The sequence below is a fragment of the Centruroides vittatus genome, unplaced genomic scaffold (genome assembly GCF_030686945.1).
Source record: "Centruroides vittatus isolate TY-2023 unplaced genomic scaffold, ASM3068694v2 contig_628, whole genome shotgun sequence".
Lineage (NCBI taxonomy): Eukaryota > Metazoa > Arthropoda > Arachnida > Scorpiones > Buthidae > Centruroides > Centruroides vittatus.
In genome coordinates, this window is record NW_027122385.1 from 3522514 (window position 1) to 3544940 (window position 22427).

The following is a 22427-nucleotide window of genomic DNA, read 5'->3' on the forward strand; positions in this document are numbered from 1 at the left end:
TTAAAATTAGAAAATCCAATATTAAGTAGTTTAATTGTCTGCAAATTAAAATATGTGTTAAATATCTTCTTTATTTATATTACCCCGTTTAATTATAATTTTAAAATCATTTTTATTGATTTTTCTCCTTATTTTTTTTAAAACCTTTGTTAGAAATAATCGAAAAGATTTACAGACAGCTAATATTAAGTCAATGATCACGACTCTAGTGATCTTCAATTCTCTTTTCTTTGAAAGACATTACGAAGGATTCTCTTTCTCTCTCTTCTCTCGATATCGATTGATATTCATTGATCATACTAATTCTGTATTGACTGCCACAATCCATATTAATGAATTGAAAATCGATAATAACAAGCTTAACGTTGTTTCATTACCTTTATGAGTATATATATATTTCTTTGTGTAAATTAAACTGTAAATTTATCTTCAATAAATATTTTATAGTGATTTTTAAAAAATAAATAAATAAATTCTTTTTTTAATCCAGTTAACCGGGATATATTTTAAGATTTTCTTTAAACAATTTGGAATAATTACTATTATTATACGAATAAAAATAACAAATGGCTCGGTTAACTGATTTTGGGGCTTCTTAGACAGTAAAATCTGTCTAAAATGAACATGTAAAACAGAAAAAATTCGGTACCGTGCTGCTCCGGTTTTCATAGGCTTTACTATATTTAAAATATATATTAGAAATGCTTCATAATAATTTAGTTTATATTTTAATTTTTATTATAAAAATTTTTAAATAAAAATACGGTATTAATGCAAAGAATTTTGTTAATTAAAATGAAAATTTTTGTAATTATGGAACATGAAAATGGTTTAAGATAAGAGAAGAAGAGTAAAAATTTTAATATGTACTGAAATCGTATAATTTTAATATTGAATATAATTATTTTTAATATTTGTTTTAATAACATTTTACACAACAATTTTTATTGCGTTAAAAAATAATGTTTAAACATTATAATCGTATAATAATGTGCAATTTTATCATACTTTTACTAATTACCATTTAAAGGATAGAATATACTGAGACAATTATATATCAATGTACAGTTATGTATTTTTTATATAGTGTATACATGGTTACATGTATCATAAAAAATGTTATGTAAATTATATAATTTGATGGATCTAAAGTCTATGGAGGCTAACAAAAATGACTTAAATAACGACTTATTATGAAGGATCATAACACTTCTTGCTGTGAAGGTTTATGAATTATTTATATAAATTATCATCATTAATTTCGTAAACACATTTTGTATAGCCAGCTCTCTTTCGCAATAGACAAATCCTTAATTTACATGCCAAATAGTTAATTAAATGAAAGAAAATAGTTTAAGTACCTCGACTACAATTATAAAATTTAACTATAGTGTAAATATATGTATAAATATATCGATTTAATTAAGATTAATCCTTGTAAATTTACTTTTTCCTAAGTAATTACACTAGATTTAAGTATATTACATATACATAAGGCAGTAACTACTAGACGAATTATACATTAGAATATATGAATCAAACATTATTTGAATTTCAAAATAACTTTATTTCTATTGATAATATATGAAGTAATATTTTAATACTTTTTAAAATTCTATTTTCTCATAACTAAACTAATATAAAAAAAAATTTAATATCGAATAATAATGAAAGTCAGAGAAATGAAGAGGGTAATATTTCTCTATCGGATTCGTTTAATCGACTGAATATATGAAAAATTTCCAAGATGATAGAAACCTGGTATCATTTTATACGTTACTTATCGTTTGAAAGAAGTAAAAGCAAAGTATGTCGTGGAGTTTTCTGTACGTGAAACCTTGGATATACGGCGAATAGCAACTTTTATCACCGTCTCAGATCTCTAACAATGTAATTGGGACCAGACGGAGGCGAAGTGGGAGGGTGAATAACACGTCAAAAGTTTAATTTTCTAAAGCGAACCGGGCAACAAATTCTCTAGTTGAAACCAGAAGGAGATGAATTAACCACGTGCAGCATCATCTCCCTCGTGATTAGCAAAATATCCAGAAGAAAAGAAAAATCACTCCATTAGCAAGAGAGCATCCGTGAACTTTACGTATCTTGTTTTATTTTTTGACACTCTTTGCTTTTGATCAATTTAACCAAATTAACGTTGAAAAGAGCAAAAATTGCTGCTTTGTTAATTGCATAAAGAAACTATTTTTTCTATAGATTAGCTAAAGAATAATTCTTCTTAAATCTTGTTAACATTTTTTCATCTTCATCATCAATATCTTCTCTAACTTGAACGGTTTTATTTCTTTAAAATAATGTGAAATCGTCACCAAAAACAATTGTAACTTTTTAACTGTTTTATTTTAATTACTTCTGTTAAATTTAGTTTTAATTGTTACAAACATTTTTTTCTGTAAATAAATTTTACAAGACGTAAAATGATATGTCAAATAATGGTATTAACTTTATCTAAACAATCGTGATACTTGATTTCTCTTATAACATTTAACCACTTAGTGTTCAGTTGTCACTCACAGCTATAATCAATTTTTCTGCTAAACTTTCTTTTCTTTCAGTTTTTCAAACAGTAAATTCGATTTTATGTGTCAAATGCCTCTTCTTATCTGTTTCCTTTTTACTCTAACTAAATATCCTCAAAATTCTTTATCCACTTGAAAATATATAATTGTATCTTAGCCTTAACATATATATAAAAATTAATGAAAAATTTAAACAAATTATATTTTTAATAATTCAAGAAAAGTAATTAAAAATAAATAATTTCTAAGAATTTATAACTAATCCTTAAAATATTTTTCCTAAATTAATGATAACTTTTCCCTTAATTAATCTAAATTGTTCGGATGTTTTCAATAAAGAAAATATTTTTAATTTATAAATGTTTATCAAATAAATATTTTAATATTAAAATAAATGATAAATGAAAATAAAAATAAATTTATTTTTATTTATTTTTTTCTCGGTTTCTTTATGATATATTGCTGTAGCATTTTACATTTAACTTATACAAAATTAATAGAAAAATGTATTAAATTATTAAAAGTTTTTTTTTAAAATGAAGGCATTTTATTAATTTTTCATTATAAATATATTATTTTTATTGTATAAGATATAAAAGAAAAATCTTTAATGAATAATAAACTAATATTTAGAAACGGAAGTTTGATTATAATTATAAAAAGTAGTTAACAGAATAAAATATATTTAAAATTTTAATAAACCCTATTATTTTTCTATAAAATAAAATTTAAAATGTGATATTTTTTATTATTTCATTTTAATGTTTATTTTCCTCTTTAGAAATAACTAAAAATTATGAGCTTTAAGCATAGATCTGAATTAAAAATCAAAGTTTTATTAGACATATAATACAATTCAATTATGATTAATTAATTTTAATTAATTATGTATTTATTAAATAAGATTAATTATATAAAATCGTTAGAAAACTCCAATTATTTTTAGAAAAAAGAGAAGCAAATGAAAGTAGAAAGAAAATCTATGAAAACAAATTGTTAACTATCATTAAAAAGGAATTTCTTCAATGCAAGCTTCATTATTGAACAAGAGAAATTTGCATAGTTTATACACAGTAAAGTAACATTATAGTGAAACGAAATTAAATTTGTTATAAATGTTTGCGTTAGCCCCTTTTCCACTTCAAAGAATTAAGCTTTTGCCATGACGTCATTTTCTCAGATGCTTTAGAAGGATATAAACGACATCATTTTAAAATGGAATTTGAATTGTAAATTCTTGCATTAATTACGAAGAGAAAGAACCAAATAAGAAACTAAATCTTTCTCTTATAATTATTATTATATTTTTTTTAATTTGAATTCTTCTTTCGCACATATTAAAATTTAAAAAAAAGAAATAATAATCTAAATTATCATTTTGATAATGTGTAAAATATTTATTAAGTTAATAAATTGATATTTAATACTAATTCATCGTTGAAAAAAATTGTTTAATTTGTATAATTTATCATAGAAAAAAAATTGTTTAATAACTCTACTTTAATAATAATAAAAAAACTAATTTAAATTGTCGACACAATTTAGGAATTATATATAAATGTAAGTTCAACAATTATCTCAACTTTAAATATTTATCGTAAAAGATTAAGGATAAATCACAGAACTGACAATTTGTCTTATCTCAAAGATAAGATTAATCACGAGTCGGAAAAGGGGGTTGAAAGATAATTTTGTAAAAGGCATTAAACTTTAAATCTATTAATTAAACTACTCATAAATTAATTTAAATCGAGTAAGAATGTTAAATGTAATTAAAATTCTAAAACTTAATAAATGAATTTAAACTAGAAAAATATTCAAATTTTATGTTCAAAAATATGTTGAAAAAATCGAACGGATACGTAATAAAATTATTACAATTACATATTATCTATACGAAAGTTTATTATATTTGAGTAAAAAAAAAAAAAGTTGAAAACAACTAAATATGATGTTGGACGAATGAGAAAATTCGGAAAGTTTTGTTCCTAACAGCGATAATGGAACAGTTCCTATAACTATTATCGGAAATCATCAGCAATGCCGAAAGTGTCGCCACTGATAAGACAGTGTCGTTAAATCTTCATTAACCCAACTACGGACGTCGTCACATGCTGGGCAACCCAATGACCGTGCACCACTCACCAACCTGGGCTAATTAGGAGGCGTCAAAAATTCACGACATCACCGTCATCAGAGAAAAGTTAAAGAATGTTTTTGTTTTTCTTGCTGATGGCCACGTACTCTCCTTTTCCCGCTTTCAATAATGGAAAGAAAAAAAAGAAAAGGGAAAAAAGTATAACCAAGTTTGCCATCTTCTGTGTCAAAAATGTTGTATCGGTTAACGAATATCTTAAATAATCGTTTATATAATGATAATTAAATTACAGTTAAGAGTTTAAATTATGGAATAATTTTTTTTTCTTATTTATATAATAAAATGCATTAAATTTAAGTTATTTATGATTTAAAATCAATTGATTTTATTTAAAAATGCAGAAATATAGTTTAGATATTTTATTTTAATAATTTTTAATAATTAAAATTAATGTTAATAACTAATATTAAAAATATAAACCTTTTATTTTTTCCAATTATGATTTATATACATTTTAAATAATTTGAGTACAATATAATCAATTTTTCTCATATTCCGCATCAAATTTTGAAAATTTATTTTATTAATTAAGTGATAAATAAAACAAATTAACTTTCTTGATATAAATTAAGACATATAATAAATATAATTTAATCAAAAAATAATATGACTGTTGCTTAGAGTAGTAACAATTCTCTAGAGTTTATCTCTGTGTATTTACTACAAATATCTATCTGATTTTATTTTATCAATTTTATAAAAATGTATATTATCAGGTATAAATTATTAACATAGTAACACTATAATGTTACTTACATAATTATACATTAACTCTGTATTATATTAATGACACTTTAATGAATAATTTAAAGAAAATGCGTTTATTATTTAAGAAGAGTAATTCATTTATATTTTATGTGAGTCTTCAATTTTTTTTTTTTCAAATCACTTAAGATCTTTTGCTGGAACTTTCTTCGGTACCTCGTGTCATTTCATCTTTATTACACTCCCTTTGCTTGTCAAAATGACAAGAATAATTGTTTCACTCTACCCATTAATACCATTCACTATTCTGGCCTTAATGATAATGACAAGCTTATTTGTTGAGGTGCATGATGGACTGCTATCCTCAAGGGAGAATATTCATCTATTGATGGCATCTGATCTATCTAACTAGTTTAGGTATTTCTAGATTTTACATAATGAGCTCTTATATCGTGCATACACATATAATACTTTTATAATGTTAACAAATTAACATTTATTTACAATATCTTTATGGAATGTATTCTGTTCAATCACTTAGATTTGAACAATCAGTCAGTTTGTATATTATATTCATTTACAACCATAGCTCCATTTTCCCAACGTCAATTCTATAGTTTGGTCATAAATTATTGCAGTTTATGTATTAAATGATATTACTGGGATAAATTTGTTCTCATTTATCTGTAATATTAAAATCATTCTATATATCAATGCCATAGATAAGACACTATAAAATAATTATAAAATAAATAAAATTATAGTTTGAAAAACTCCTAATTATCCTTATAAAGTTTGCTTTCTATCATAATGATAGCTTAAATTTTCTCAGGAAAGCTGTACCAGCAAGCCATTTGTCTAACTTCTAAAAAATTTTATTATGACGTTTATTTTTAATTTTTAATAGCTTTTAATAAATTATTAGATTTAATTTTCAAACCGTACTAAAAGAATACATTTTTACATTTACTCATCACTTCATTATAAATTAAAACACTTTATTAAAATTAATGAACTAGAGCATTTTAAGCGTATATTTTTAAATATTTAATCAATATATTTACGTAATATAGATTTTATTAAGTAATAACTGCTTCTATCAGACTATTTCTCTTCTATATTTTCAACATTCCGAGATCAAGTCGTCCCCTCGAGCAGATTTGACTTTACTACATTCAACTAAAATAAGTTAGAGATATAGCAAATCCTTCTGCACTATATACAATATTCAGAATTTCATAGAAGCATTACTTTATTTTTTGAATCCGAAACTGAAACTTTTTTAGTCTCGATGGAATTATGTTTAAATTGTATTTACTCGAAACTATTGCTTTATGAAAACTTGATTTAAAATCAAGTGTAGATTTTTTTTATTTTATTTTTAAACTTAAAAAAAATAAATAAAAATATAAACGTTATCTATGTAATTAATAGTACATATATTCTATGTAATATTGGACGAGATATATATTCCTAAATCATTTTAATGGTGTGTTTATCCACAGTCATGATCGTGTGGATCATTTTTCACAGCACCATTTTAGTAAATTGGTTTTTGTGAGATTGTGTCGTGGTTAAGTTCATAAGAGTAGAATGGATTTTTAAATGGAAACTTATGTTTTATTAATAAATTAATCGCATTTTTTGAAATATTCATAAATAAAACTATTGACAGGATTTTAATTTTTTTTAAAATATATCGATAAATATTTTAAGTAATCATTAAATACTTGCGGTGTTTAGAAATAAATTTAGTAAAAACTAAGGAAAAAACAGTTTAAAATAAAATTATAATTAAATTATACTTTATTTTCTCTTTAGATGTATTTAAAATATATTAAAAATACATAAAGTAACAATTATTAAATCATAAGTAAGAAAATTAAAATTTACATTATCTTCAAAAGAAAAACTAATTATTTTACTTTACTGAATAATAAATAATAAAATTACATAATAAAAAAAGTAAATTTAAAAATATTTCATTATAATTTAATTTAAGCATCTGACAATTTTTATTTCATTATAAAATACCTATACATTTTAAGAATAAAACATATTACATCTTTAAAATTAATTTCATTAATGAATTCTTTTAAAGAAATATTTTAGAGAAACTTATATTATTTCAGGAGTTAATTTGTTCGAAATAATTCGAGCACATTTCGAAGCAAACAATTAATAATTAATGCTTTACTTTACTATGAGAATCGCTAAAAAATCTGTTTATAAAATCGATCCAATGACTCGATGTATATGAAATAAATATTTATACAGTCTCATCATTTGCATCCATTCATTAACACTGCTATCGTAGTGAATAAAATATAATTTTGTATTAAACGAAACTTTTTATTTTTTCAATCAATAAGTAAGATTTTTTTTATATTTTTCATTTAGATTTATATTATCATCTTTATAAAACTTTCAACGCTATATAAATAAATAAATATATATTAATGTGATATATATCACATTACTAAATGCAATTTTATTTCCATATTAATTGCTTAAAAATGATTTTTTCTCGCATAAAATATAATTAATTACGTAAATTTTAATTAATAAGTAAGATGAAAAATGTAGCTTTAACCTTTAGAAATTTTTCTGTTCTCATATTACAGAAATTAACCTAAGTCATCCGCGCTATTTACTCCAATGTTTTCAGACTATAATTATCATTCTAGAAGTTTTAGATTTTTAAAAGAAAAGGTCGTTCAAATAGCGGGAATAAATCGATTAGCAGAGGACTCTAACAGTATAGAAGTTCAACATCACAGACGGCGATAATTAGTGACTTCTATGCTCTAAATTGTCCGTAATTACCTGAAGACGCAGTTAAATTATTCACAGTCATTCACACTAGAAAAGGCTCAAACTCTTGCTTTTTCATCATTAAACTGACAAAATCTAAATAACTTATTATATATGCATCTAATAATAACAATAGCAATATAAAAATTTATAGTAATCTTAAAAGCGTTATTTTGTAGATAGTAAATGGATACCCTTTATAAAATGCTTCTTTTTTGTATTTGTGTTGTTAATTATCAGATTAATTAGTAAGCGGTTTCTTCTCTTTTAATACCGTCGTCTCGGATGAAAGTTTAAAAAATTATTTAATGAATAAATTTCTTAAAGTATAATTGATCTCGGAAATTATCCTTTAATTTTTGTAATGAATGAATAGAACGGATGTTAAATTCTTAAGAGTATTTAACTTATGAAAGAAATGATTCTCTCTAACCTTTTAAGTATTTACTTTCTAATTTTCTTATATTTTTGAAATAATAATAAAAATAATATTATTTTTCTGCGAATGGATTATTCTATATTTTCCAAATATTCTAAAATTGCGATTTGCTATCGGATTATCCAAACAATCCAAGCTGCTTAATTATCCGACTAATCCAAGATTACGAGGAGCTATTGAATAACCAGATAATCTAGAATTCTAATTTTATATCGGATTATCCAGACGATCCGGAATTATTATTCGTTATCGATGAGATTGTTTAGATAATCAAAAATTATAATAACATGGATTTTCTAAACAGTCCTGTATTCAAGGGAATTTGGCTTAATCCATTCGATTCATAATGACATTGATCTGTTGGATTACTTAGATAACGTTACGATTTCCTGTCTGATAACCAAGATAATCCAGCATTTTAATAAATTATTGGAATTTATAAATAATCCAGACTTACAGCAAACTATCAGCTTAGCTAGCTTATCCATAATAAGGAGAAGCTAATGAATTATCTGGATATCCAAGAAGAACAACCTCCTGTTGTATTATTCAGATAACAACTTTACGACGAACTATTGGAATCATTCTTTATTCGGATAATTCAGAGTAACAATGTATTATTCTATATAATCCATCTAATCCAAACACAACGACGACTTGTTAAAATAAGGCTAATTACCTCGTTTATATCGAGTAAATTATCACCATTTTAACAACCCTTTGCTTAAATCGATAATGATAATGGAATTTCATTATTAGAAAAACGATAGTTATTATCTTCTTCCTTTAATATGAGAATATTACATATAATTATCCATGGAAATTTTGTTGGAAATTCATTCTCGATATATTGTATTTAAGAAAGGAAGAATTGCGTTAAGCTCATTAAAACAATAATTAAATCTGAGTACCTGTTCATATGGTAATCATTCATTGAATTCGCATAAACATATCGATCAAACAGAGCATTCTTGTTTTAGTTGATAATCGGTGTCTTGTTCACGATTCAGTTCAATGTTAATGGTTAATGAGAATATTGCGTGCGAGTTGAGTGTTTCAAATTGTCTCAACTACTTCAATGTGATATAACAAACAGTCATCCAATGTATCTCTCTGTCTATATTTTTGCTAGAGAAATGAAATTCGTGATCCAATTATAGATTTCCTCAATTATAACTTGTTATTTGTATCTATACAATATTTATAAAATTGATATATGCGATACTTTAAATGCTTAAACATCGTTACTTCGCCTATTATTTGTTAAAATTTCTCTTTATTTTTATATTATGTCGTTTAAAATATTTATTTTATATTTATATAAAACGAATTTTTATTCGTTTAAGTATATATTTTTGTACAAATTAATTAGGAATTTTTAATACATTTGTTGTGTAAAATTTTGAATTGGATTTATTAATATATTTATAACTTAAAACTATTTTTTAAATTAAATTAACGATCAACTTTAAGTATTTAATGAATTAGGCTTATTTATTTTAATTCTGTTTATAAGAAATTTTAATTTTGTTGAAAAATATGCATAGTATAAATATAATTATATCTTATATCATTTAATGTTAAGACATTTATCATATATTCCAGTATTAGAATTATTTGTAAGTCAACCTACTAATCACATTTAATAAAATATATTAAATTTAACTTTATTCATTATTCTTGCTTTGTTAGTAACGTATACTCGAAGATGAAGACGAAAAAGTAATAAAATTAGACATATTAAAAAATGTAAATACTAAGAAGAATATTTAATATAAAAATTTCATATTAATTTTATTCAATTTGCTATAATTTCTGCCTAAGAAAGACGTTTAAAGTGTGCTTAATACAGGAGTATCTGCGACATTTCTATTCAGGAACTACACATATTCGAGATAAAGAAAGAACTATACGCTTTCACAAGAACAAATTACAATTTTTTTAATGTAATTACTACATTTAGAGATGAAAATTTATATATTTTAACAAACTCTTTATAGATTTTATCGAAAAACAAACACTTATAAAGTTATTACTTTTAGGTATCATAGTTTAGACATGTTGACAACTAATAATTGTTAATAAAAGAAGGTACTCTTATAAAGGAGCCATATTAAGGGCATTGGAAGGAAAGTGAATTTCAGACATGGACATTACTCACGTCAAGTACTTCGTTCGGTAGAAATGTAGTACCATTAGGACAAATAGAAGGACGATGCGAGTGCTGGTCAATCGATGCCTTGCATCAAGTGAAATTGCAAACGGAAAGTATCTTATGTGACCAATTGTTTCGGCTAAAGTTTTCCTGCTGTTTGTTTCATGTAGTGAGACAAAAATAAATGTTTTTCAAGCTTTATCTGATAGTTATTTGTTTTTACTTCTATTATGTCGATTTATTTTAATAACTATATTGGACATACAAATATGTCAACTTGTACTCCTCCTCTAATAACTAAATGGAAAATTGTAATAAAATGTATGCATTATATACATGAAATTCTATATAACTTGGCTATATTTATGGATACTAAGGAAATATCTTCTTGTGTACATTCTATATATATTTATACTGTGCATAAACCTATCCAGTTGTTGTATCATCGATTCGTCATTATGAAGCTATAGACCTATGTCTAATATCTCTTAATAGTATTGGTGGCATTTCGTCTTATTGATATCACAAAATGATTATTATTATTGAACTCCTTATAAATATATACTTATTAATTAATTATTAACAGAAGAAAACTTCTGCAATAAATTATTTAATATATTTTACAATTATCTATCAATTTATGATATAAATAGAAGATTTAGATAGCATTATTTTAGTTTAATTTATATAAGAGCTTAAGAAAAATCATTTTCTGAACGATTAAAATTTAGGAGAGACAAACGGGAGGTGGGTAGAAATAGAGGATTCTCGCTAGACGGCGTTCATGCATCGACCAGAATCACAGGCAACCAACAGAAGTGGGCTGATGTAGGAGACTCGTGCTACACAGTCAGGAAAAACATCCTTTCTTCAGCCTATCCCTCGTGTCTACAAATAACCAAACTGACGATCCACATCTATTGATAAAATACATCTATACCACGTAACAATTAATAAGGTAAGTCTGTTAAATCTTTCTATCCCCTTATTGGACTAAGATACAGTTTTATTTTCGGTGTTTTTGCAATGAGATCGATGGTTTCGATACAATTCCTCTTACTTCTTTCTAATAGAGTTACTTAATAATTCAAGCACGGTTAACTAAACGGAAACATAAAATAGATTGAAGACATTGTTGTCCTCTTTTTTTGAGAGCGAGTGGTAAGATGAAAATTTACAGCTCATCCTTTGGCAGGAATCAAAGCAAACGAATAAAGAAAAAAAGAAAAGGAAAACACTATTTATTTGTTTAAATGAAAGAAAAACACTTTCAAAAATTAAATTTAACAAATAATAAATCTAATGAGATATCGTAAAACTTTTAAATCTGCTGTGCAAAGCAATTCACATAAGTTTCAAACAATTAGGAGAATGGATTGGATTCTTAAGCTGTCGTTGAAAATAGAATCCACTCTTCTACTTTTTATTTTATCGAGTTGAAATATCTGACTTACGCATTATCGATAAATACTAATTAATAGTTGTCTAGAAAGCATTTTAATCACTTCTTTAGAACTTAGTAATTTTGTTGAAGAAAAAAAAATGATTTGATGAATTACAAAGTGTTTTGGGATTAGGAGATACTTTTTTCTATCATTTATAATAAAAAAAGAATATATTCTGTCGAGCAGCTAATACATCCATTTGCGTTAAGTCATAAAATTTCCAATTAAATTTGCTAAAGATGTAAAGCTTTGTCTATCTTTATCGTAAAGATTATTATAATTTTATAAAATTTTAAACAATTTTTTTTACTATTTTTTAAATTGTTCAAGCAAAATTCTTTTAGTAACTCACATAAGAAGTTCGATATTATTGATAAGTTTAGTGCTTTTTGAAGAAAGCATGTTAAGGATGCTGCTGACATTAATCCCTCATTCTTGAGAATAACGTTGATGAAAGAACACATACATGAATTAGAATATAACCTTTTAAAAGTTATATAATGAAATGTATAGTTTTAAAGATGATTTTCATGGTAAAAATGCACTAGAAAAAATGTATAGTGTTAACATTGTTCAATAAAAATACCATTTCTCTCGGGCGGTAATTTCAGCGTTAACTCGGAAGAGTAACAGTGAGCTGTTGCACTCCAGCTGCTTCTTCTGTCAATAAAAACCCAACTCGTTAATGACGAAAGACTTTAAAATCTCTTGTGACCGATATTCTCTGATCATGTTTTTATCCACATCCTTTAACGGATACTAAAAGTTTCTGGTGAAATGAGTTTGTTTATATATATATACAATCGTGATTGAATAACCATTTGCATTTTAATTAACTGTCCAGATAAGTCTGGATATTAAATATATCATGAATTTAATTAATTTTTATATAACTAATTTATAAATTTTCTTAAAAAGTAATTTAAATAATAGAAATTACAGAAATTACTTTTTTAATTATAAAATTAAACTGGTAAGAAAATCAATTACGTTAATGAAAATTCAAAATAAATGTTGTTCATTTATTTTCTTGTTTAATGTTCCACGGTTCTTCAATAGTTTTCTAAAGGATTTTTGGGCCTTCAATGGTTCTTCAATGGTCCCTATACACCAATCGTACTTCAATAATCCTTGGTTCTCTAATAGCTTCGGTTTCTCAGTGTTTCTTCAGTAATTCTCATTCTTCAATGAGTTCCACTGATTCTCAAATATTTCTTTATTTTCCAACGATCCTCCAATGATTCTTCGTTTCCTACTGTTTTTCAATACTGTCTATTCTTCAACGTTTTCCCAACGGTTCTCCAAATTTTCCTTGTTTTCTAATGGTTCTTTAATGGTTTCTTTATCTCATTGTGCATTTAATATTATCTTGTTTATTAACATAAATGTTATTAATAATAAAAAATTATTTTTAGTACTTATTAATCATTTAAATAAAAATTTCGTTTAGTTAAAATTATCATTCTGTATATGGAGCTTTGGCTTGATTGGTTCGTATTAAATGGCATTACAAAAGTATCAAAGTGATCAAATTTTATGAGAACATTCGATACGGGCTTTTAGTAAAGAAAGCTTTAAAATTCCTTCATTCTTTAAACGATTTTGTTTCTGCTATTTATCTCGTAAATGGAGAAACTCGCTAACGATTTTCCAATAGCACATTTAGAATTTTTCTCAAATATAATGACATAAATGTTTCGATAGTCGAAGATAATTCAATATAACCATTAAATCTTTATTATATATATAAATATAAACATTAAACATATAAAAGTAAAGACTAGTAGCGCTTCTACCTTATTTTAATTCTTGGCCAAAAAGTCCGTCGTTTATATACTTAGTTTATTTAGAGGACAAAAAATCAATTTTTTGACCCTATTACAAATAATTATGTGTGGATGGTTATTTTCAATCTCATTCTTCTATATTAGAAATATCAAGTCGAATGTCGGTAATCTAGCTACCACATTCTTCAATACTGTCCAACGATAGTCCTATACAGAACTGCAACCACCGTCGACACAACGAAAGAAAAGGAGTTTCAACGAAAGACGAGTCGTTGTACGTTATCAGTGTCCAGCACACCGTCTTACTTGGCTACGATGATGCACTCCTACCTAAGCGACTAAAGCACTGAAGAGAAAAACTATGGACAGTCGCTACTGCATCACAACAATAGACGGTGGACATAAGAAGTATTACCACAGTTATTAGGAGATAGATAGTAAATTATTAGAGCAGGACGTCAGTGACACAATAGGACAACGTTTCTGCTGCAGGATACGCCCATCGATACTTTTTTCCTGTTGAAGTAAAGGGTGTTTGACTCGAGTGAATATCGACAAAATTCAGGAATTTTCACTTAATATGTAGCTATCATTTTTAAATATATTTTTATGAAAATATTAAAAATGTCTTCAAAAATTATATAAATTATAAAACAGCAAATGTTATACTCATCTACAGTCTATAACATGATAAATCCCTTGTAAAAATTAAAAATATAAATAAATTATAAAATCGATATTTTATAAAATTTAATTTACATTTGTATGCGCATTGTAAGTAAATACACTATAAAACTTGAAGTGTTTTATATAAAATATAATATTAAAGTATTTAAAAATTTTATATGCTTTTAAGATTTATATTAAACATTATTTAGTACGTTAGACGTTACATCTAAATTATTTCTTATCTCACAAATCGTGTCATAAAACTTGAAACACTTATTCAATAATGCAGAAAGATAACAAATAATATTCTATCATCGAATACTTTAATATTTTTGTATTGTATAGTATTAAAATATATATTTATAATAATTACAGATGAATTTTACTATTATAAACTCGTAAATAAATTTTAAAAATCTGTTTTAACGCATAATATATTTAGAAAAACATATAATTATACATTTTAAGATGATACTTCTACATATTTACTATTTGTTTATCAAAAGACTATAAAATAATTCATTAACATAAGTTTAGAATTGTTTTACTTTATGATTAGCTGTTATAAATATTACAGATAATTAGTAAAATGATCTTAATGAATTATTTTAAATATTTATAATGCTTCCTTCAACTTCCTGGTTGTTATTGATACTTCACAGAGTTAATATTAAGTTAGAAAAATTTAAATAATTACTGATCTATAAAGAAAAATTTATAAGTTAGAACATTCTTCCATCGTCAAACATAGAGCACAAATAATTAAAATTTAAATTATCGACTACGTTGCAACTATAATATTTAAATAATATATAAATAAAAAGTCATTATTTTGTATTAAAATTAATTATAATATTTAAAAAAGATATATTTTAATTTTAAAATTTTATTATTTCCGACTAGATTAAACTACTCAACTGAGAGCATTGAACTCAATTATTCAAGTGAAACTATTGAATAATTCAAGACTAAGATTTAATATGGAATATCTATTATTTACAAATTAGAATAAAGACTTTTTAATGTTTATATTCGGAAAACAATTTTTTAAAATACGATTTTTGGAATTAAAAATGTAGTATAGAGTGCCTTAAAATAACATAAATATTAAAGAAGTTATGGATAAATTTTATTTTAAATTTTTGAACAGGTTTGTTATATTTTATTGTTAAGTTCAAATTAATTAGACCTTTCTTTATAAATTTAACGCTAAATCTTTAATAAATTATTAAATTTCAGTTATTGTAGTTTTACAATGACAATAAAAATGTTATAATTTAATTTTTAAAACACTTTATAAAGAAACGAAAAAATTTATTAATTTATACTAATTTCTGAATAATTATTGGAATTAATCTAATCTTCGAAACCGATTGATTAATTGTATTTCTTATAGTGTAGTGGTAGGAATATAATGATGTATATTGTATATCTTAACTAAGTATCTAAAAGAGAGAATAATTTAATATATTCATTGTTAAATAATTCCGTAGATGAATTAGTTTTTCCGTTTTAAACAGCAAAATTTGTTTATCTTGTTAGACAGCCATCATAGCATAGATTAGTCTTCGAAACTTATTCGCTAGCGTGCTGTACTAAAATTAAATTTACATCTTAAAACAGACAAGTCAGCTTTTAAGCTACCTCACTAATGTGATCTCCGATTGTTTTTCCTCAAATTCTAACGAATTTAAGCTGAGTCTACCTTTTTGTTTTCCTTTTTTTCATAATTTATATAAACTAAGACAGGTGCAAAATAATACACAAACAATTCAAAAACTCGATGATACAAATTTTTAACATCTTTAATTACTTTGAAAAACAAATTACGTAAAATTTTCGAATTTAAAAAAATATATATAAAAACAACTTTTTAAATCTGATTTTCTTCTTGTAATTTATAAAATTATAAGAAGAAAATTACTTGGAACCATCATAACTTCTGTATGTTTATAATATTTTCGGAAGAAACATTGTCTTAACATTTAATTCAATTTATGGAGCCTGCAAGACATCAAGTAAAATCTAATTATTTAGAAAGAATCAAAATATACATACGTATATATATTTTTCTCCTTTTCTTAGTTTAAGAACTCCAACTTATACGCCATCATGATAAAGTTTTGAATCGAGAATGCTCGGTGTTAGAATTTATCTATAAAGATTTATCTTTGATCCGATTAGAAATTTATAAACAGCCGAGCGACAAATGTTAAAATAGAAATCCAGTGAATTCAAACAGTGAAGAAAACGTTGTTTTGACCTTCCGATTGAATCTAATACTATCTGATACTAAGAAGGAATTTTAGAAACTAGCTTCTTGCTTTTATATATATATGTATGTATATATACAAAAAGTTTCTCACACAGCTTTCTGAAGTGGATTTATTCCTTAGAGAATCCATTCTATCTCCCTCCATTTTTCTCCAGGTCCCCGAAAGTGAAATACAGAAAGGATCAGAAAGACTTACCGAATCAATATTTTTGTATTTTTGTATGCAAGCCAGTCACGACCCTTGGAAGTGAAAATTGCTGGGTATGAGAGAAGACGTAAGTGCCATATGGCGTAGACGGATCAGTTGTTTGCATAATGGAAGCGAATTGCAAATAAACAGCCAATGATGCTCTTAAAACTATTTCTCCCCTTTTTTTCTGGTTAAGTCGAGTAATTTCTCTATCGTCTTTTCACTGTATTAATAACACGGATATTTGGATTTCTAGTAAATGAATAATGTCAGATTTTGATTTTCATCAACCAACACTGTATCGAGCACAACAAAAAAAATTGATAAATTTGCAAATAAAAATTGCTCGTGCGCTTCGTTAAATATTACAAATGTTGCGTTTTTTTATTTTATATTTAATTGTTCGAAACGTTTAATAAATAAATCTAAACTATATTTTTAAAACATAATTACTAAAACGTTAAAATATTAATCAAAAACGATCTTAATTTTATAAATATGCAAGCGTGTTGGAAGCGATTTTGTAAGATAAAAATGTACTCAAACTTTGTAAAATTTATACAGGAAGTTAAATAAAAGAATTTTACGAAGTAATAAAAAAATAATCTTAAAGTTTTTTACAAAATTCATCCTGAAAATAATTTACAAGTAAAGGTCATATAAAAACATTAAGCATACGAATTTATCTAAAGCCAAATTTCCAGAAACAAAAACAAAAAATACCCTAAAAATCCTTTATTCAAAGCTTATTTTATGGAAAGGTAAAAGTGGATTTAAATAAAAATAGTTTTTTTGGCTTAAAACTTTGCTTAAACTATATAAAATCTCGGCTAAGCATAAAATATTTTAAGAATTTCCGCAGCAAAGTTATCTCGGACGGGGAGTGTTGTTAGCTAGAATCGTTTTGGAGATCTTTTTATCATCAGTCGTCTATTTTCCCATCAGTGGCCGCGGGGTGGTCGAGCCAACTGACTTCCTTTCCAATTTTCAATTTTTGTTTGCACGCCGCCGGACATTTGCGGTCTCTAGCACAGCAAATCGATACTTGGATTCTGTGTACTTCCGGGCTTGGTTGGCCGCTTTGGTTATATAGCGTGGATCTAACAATTTACTGATTCGATGTTGATAGGAAATGCTTCGTTGACTTTAGAAGACAATTTAAACCGATCAATTTGCATAATAATCGGATATATGTGTATAGACATTTTTCTTCTATTCTTGTTATTTACTGTTTTTCAAACTGTCATTCTTTAATTACACTTCCATTTTTATACATAGAAGTTTCCTGTATAAAATAACGACATATTTATTCAGAATTACAGTTTATTAATTTGTAAAATTTTAAACAGAGCTTACATTTTTTAGAAAGAGTCTTAAAAAGAGTATTGTTTAACTTTACCTCTTTCTTATATTTTTTAAAATTTTTTACCTGTAAGAATTATACTAAATTTTATCAAAAATATATATTTTTTAATTTTTATAAATTAAATAGCATTAGTAATTTAAATAGTCTAATTATTTAGAAACAATCAAGATATATATTTAGATTTCTTTAAAAAAATAATAATAATAAAATTTTACTATTTAGTCACACTTTCTTAATGTTTTTACAATATTTTGTATATAAAATAACATAAAATACGTTCTATATTAAATATTTTAAACTCTACAAGACTATAAAAAGCTAATTACATGGAAATAATAAAAGTATATATAAACTAATTCATAATTTCTAAATTATGTCGTTAATCAGTTACACTCCACAACTATTTTTTTTTCGTATAGAATAATGCTTTATACTCTCCAAATTAAAGTTTTTATAGTTTTCAAGACATTAAATTAAATATAACTATTTATTTTAAAAATAATCAAAATATGAACACACTTGATAACCATTAAATGAATTTTCTTTAAAAAAACATTGAGTAAATCGCTAAATTTATTGAAAAAATTAACAATTATAGATATTTTTATAATTGACTGTAAATCTAAATATAGAATGTATTAAAATGTAATTTTAAAATATTGAAATAAAAATATAAAGTAAAAGATAAATATAATATTGGTCATTAGATAGCATTCTACATTAATTGTGCTTCAAAGCTAAGATCTTCCACATGCGTGGTTACATTATATAGTTATGCACATCTGTTGTTATTCGGTGTGAATTTTGCTTAGAATTTCATTTTGTATTAACAAATTCTTTACTTATTAAAGAATATTCTAAAAGATATTTAATCTTTCAAATAAATATTTTGTTATTATTAATTTTTCTTTTTAATACACTTTGGAGAAAAATAATAAAAAATAAAAATTTAATTTTCTGTTAAATGTATTTTTAGTTAAAATTTATTATTAAATAATTCTTTTAATAGAATTTTTTAATAAAAAGAAAATAATCTTCTGTCAACATTCAAATTTTATTTGTTTAAATACGAATAATTTATAAAGAGAAAATAAGAATTTGTTCTGGATAAATTTTACATGTTTAAAAAGTAAAATAATTTGAAGTACTTAGTAAATTAATTTGCTTTATCTTTATTAAATTATTATAGAAAAATTGTTGAAATTATAGATTTATAATTGTCATAAGTAACTTATAATTGTTCATAATTTAAAGTGATATATATTAATAAAATTGATACACTTGTTATTTGTAAAGAGTTTTATTTAAAATTTTTTATGAAAATAAAATAACTAAAATTGTAATAATTGTTTGTGAAGGAATACTTTTCATTTTTTCTGTAATGAATGTTATTAAGGAGTCTTTAAGAAGTAGGAATCCCTGATTTACATTCCTTACAAAATCAAAAAAATGAAGAAATATTTAAGAATTAAAGAAATTAAGAAATACTTAAGAATTAAATAATCAAAGAACAGAAACCAAGAATATCTATGAAGTCCTTAATTCTTTAATTCTTAAGTACTTAAAGAATTCTAAATTAGTCCTTTCCTGTTTTCCAAGTCTTATTTCTTAAAAATTCTAAATGAACTTTTTAACCAGTTAGAGTCTGAATTTTATCTATTTCTGAATTATCCATAGAAAATATAATTAAAAAAAATGCAAAATAACATTCTTTTCTAACGAATTAATAATAGATAATAAGGGTTAATATATTATAAATGCTGAATAATAGTAAATAAAGTGTAAAAATGAAATAAATTTCTAACTTTTCACCATATAATAATACTAAAAAGGTAATTTTTTTCAAAAATTAAGATATAAAAGTAACTAGTAATCATAATCTGCATATGAATTACATAAATAAATACATTATTTCTCGTCTTAAGAGAATTATCTTAAGAGAATTGAGACATATTTTTTCTTATTATTATGGATTTTCTTTCAACCTTTTCCTTGATTCGCGAGAAATATTTTATTTTACTGTCATATCTTTCTAAATGAATTCGTTATAAATTAAGTTCATCTTTTATAATTAATTTAGTTAACACACGTAATAACTTCTAAAAAAATGATTAAAATTATGTATATAGGATTATTTCTAATATTACAGAAAATTAATGAATTAAAATTTTAGTTATTTAGGTTATAATTTTTAAAATAAACTTTAAAAAATATTAGTTATGTTATTAAGATTAATTATTCTCTGTTAATATATAATATAGATTTCTCAATTAAAATATTTTATTGCATTTAATTAGTTAAAATAAATAGTTATGAATTTATGAATATAAATATAATTTAATAAAGTAAGAAAGATTGTAATAAATTAAGGTTCTATTGAGATGTTATACATACCTTTCATTAAATTTACATTGTTATATATGAATAATAAATTCTCTTTTAATATTGATTCATTATCAACATTAAACTCAAACTAATTTAAGACTTTAAATTTAATTTCCTATATCCCATATTGTTCTCGTTAATTGTTTAATCAAGAGATAATAAAAATTCAATTAATAATATACGTTTAAACGGCTTTCAAAACTACTTTTTAAAGGTTTAAATATTGAAGAATACATGTCATATACTTTATAAATTTTGTATGTATAAAATAATTATTTATGATAAATTTAATAAAAAAATCTTTTATAAGAAGGACATAAGTAAGTTGTATTTGTTAAATTTATGATTAAATATAGTAATGTTCAAAATAACCCACTCAGTCGGTTTGACGAAAAACTATCGAAATTGTATATACAGGATTGAGCCATCCTGTATATATAATTTCATATCCGAAATAAATTTGGTCTTTATAAACTATTATAAAAACCAAATTTCTGTCTTACGTAAACACAATCATATTTTTCACTAATTTTGTACATGATAACTGATCTTTTGGCTCCTTGCAGGTAGTCAAAAAAGAGTACAGTTAGTTTATTTTCTAACAAATTATATATAGATAATATACGTAATTTTACTATAATTTATTTGATTTTATGAGTATAGCACATTCCAAAAAAAAAGAACAGAGTCAGAAAGAAGGCCAGAAAGGCCAGCAGGGATTAAAAGGTATGTGAAGATTCTTAAGAAGATAACAAGAAAAAGCATCGGATTAAGTGAATAAAGTGAATAAATAAGCTAAGGGGGCAGCAAGTCCATTTGCAAGGATCTCAGACATAGAAATGGCTCTAAACTTTAGTCTTTTATAAAAAAAAAAAAGAGTGAAAATGATATAATTAGAATTTGTTTCATAAGTGATAAAAAATTTGTTTTTATTTGATTTATTAATTTTATTCGTATATATTTATGATTTTCTAAGAGATTTAAGACCAGGACTGCCGAGAGCTCATGTGGGGCCCGGGGATAAGGCGGGCTTGTTTTGCCTTTTCGCGGACATCCTTTAGCAATCTTGTCACTCTTGAACAAGTGAAATATGTAAAACTTTTTTTATTAATAGAAAGCAGTCTTTAAAACCTTTAAGACTGCTAATGTTATTTTCCGATAGTAAAATAACATTAGTTAAAAAAATAATAATAAACGTTAATTTTATGATAGGAAATACTACGGGCTTCTAAGTTTTCTCCGGAACCGTAGAAAAATTGCCATTCCCTTCACTCCATTGAGGTTCCATATGTATGACTGATTTAGCCTCATTTAGAGCTCAATTTAGACCTGACCTGTCATAACCCCTCTTTTATATTATAACTAGATTATAATATAAAAGAGAATCTTTCGCCTTATCAAATAATAATATATGCGAAATCGTAAAGCTGTAAGCTGTATCTGATGTATAAATTCGTCTTAGTATTCCTTCTCTCTCAGGCCCTAGTTAGCAATATTCTATT

General features: G+C 24.4%; 1 protein-coding gene across 1 annotated transcript in view; it reads left to right on the top strand.

Moving 5' to 3' along the window:
- The first annotated feature begins 11625 nt into the window (after nt 1-11625).
- The window catches only part of LOC136979563 (synaptogenesis protein syg-1-like), a 292582-nt gene continuing 281780 nt past the window's right edge, over nt 11626-22427 (top strand). Inside the window, exon 1 of the mRNA XM_067275571.1 lies at nt 11626-11766. The gene's annotated coding sequence lies outside the window, so the exon portion shown is untranslated. The remainder of the gene's footprint in view (nt 11767-22427) is intronic.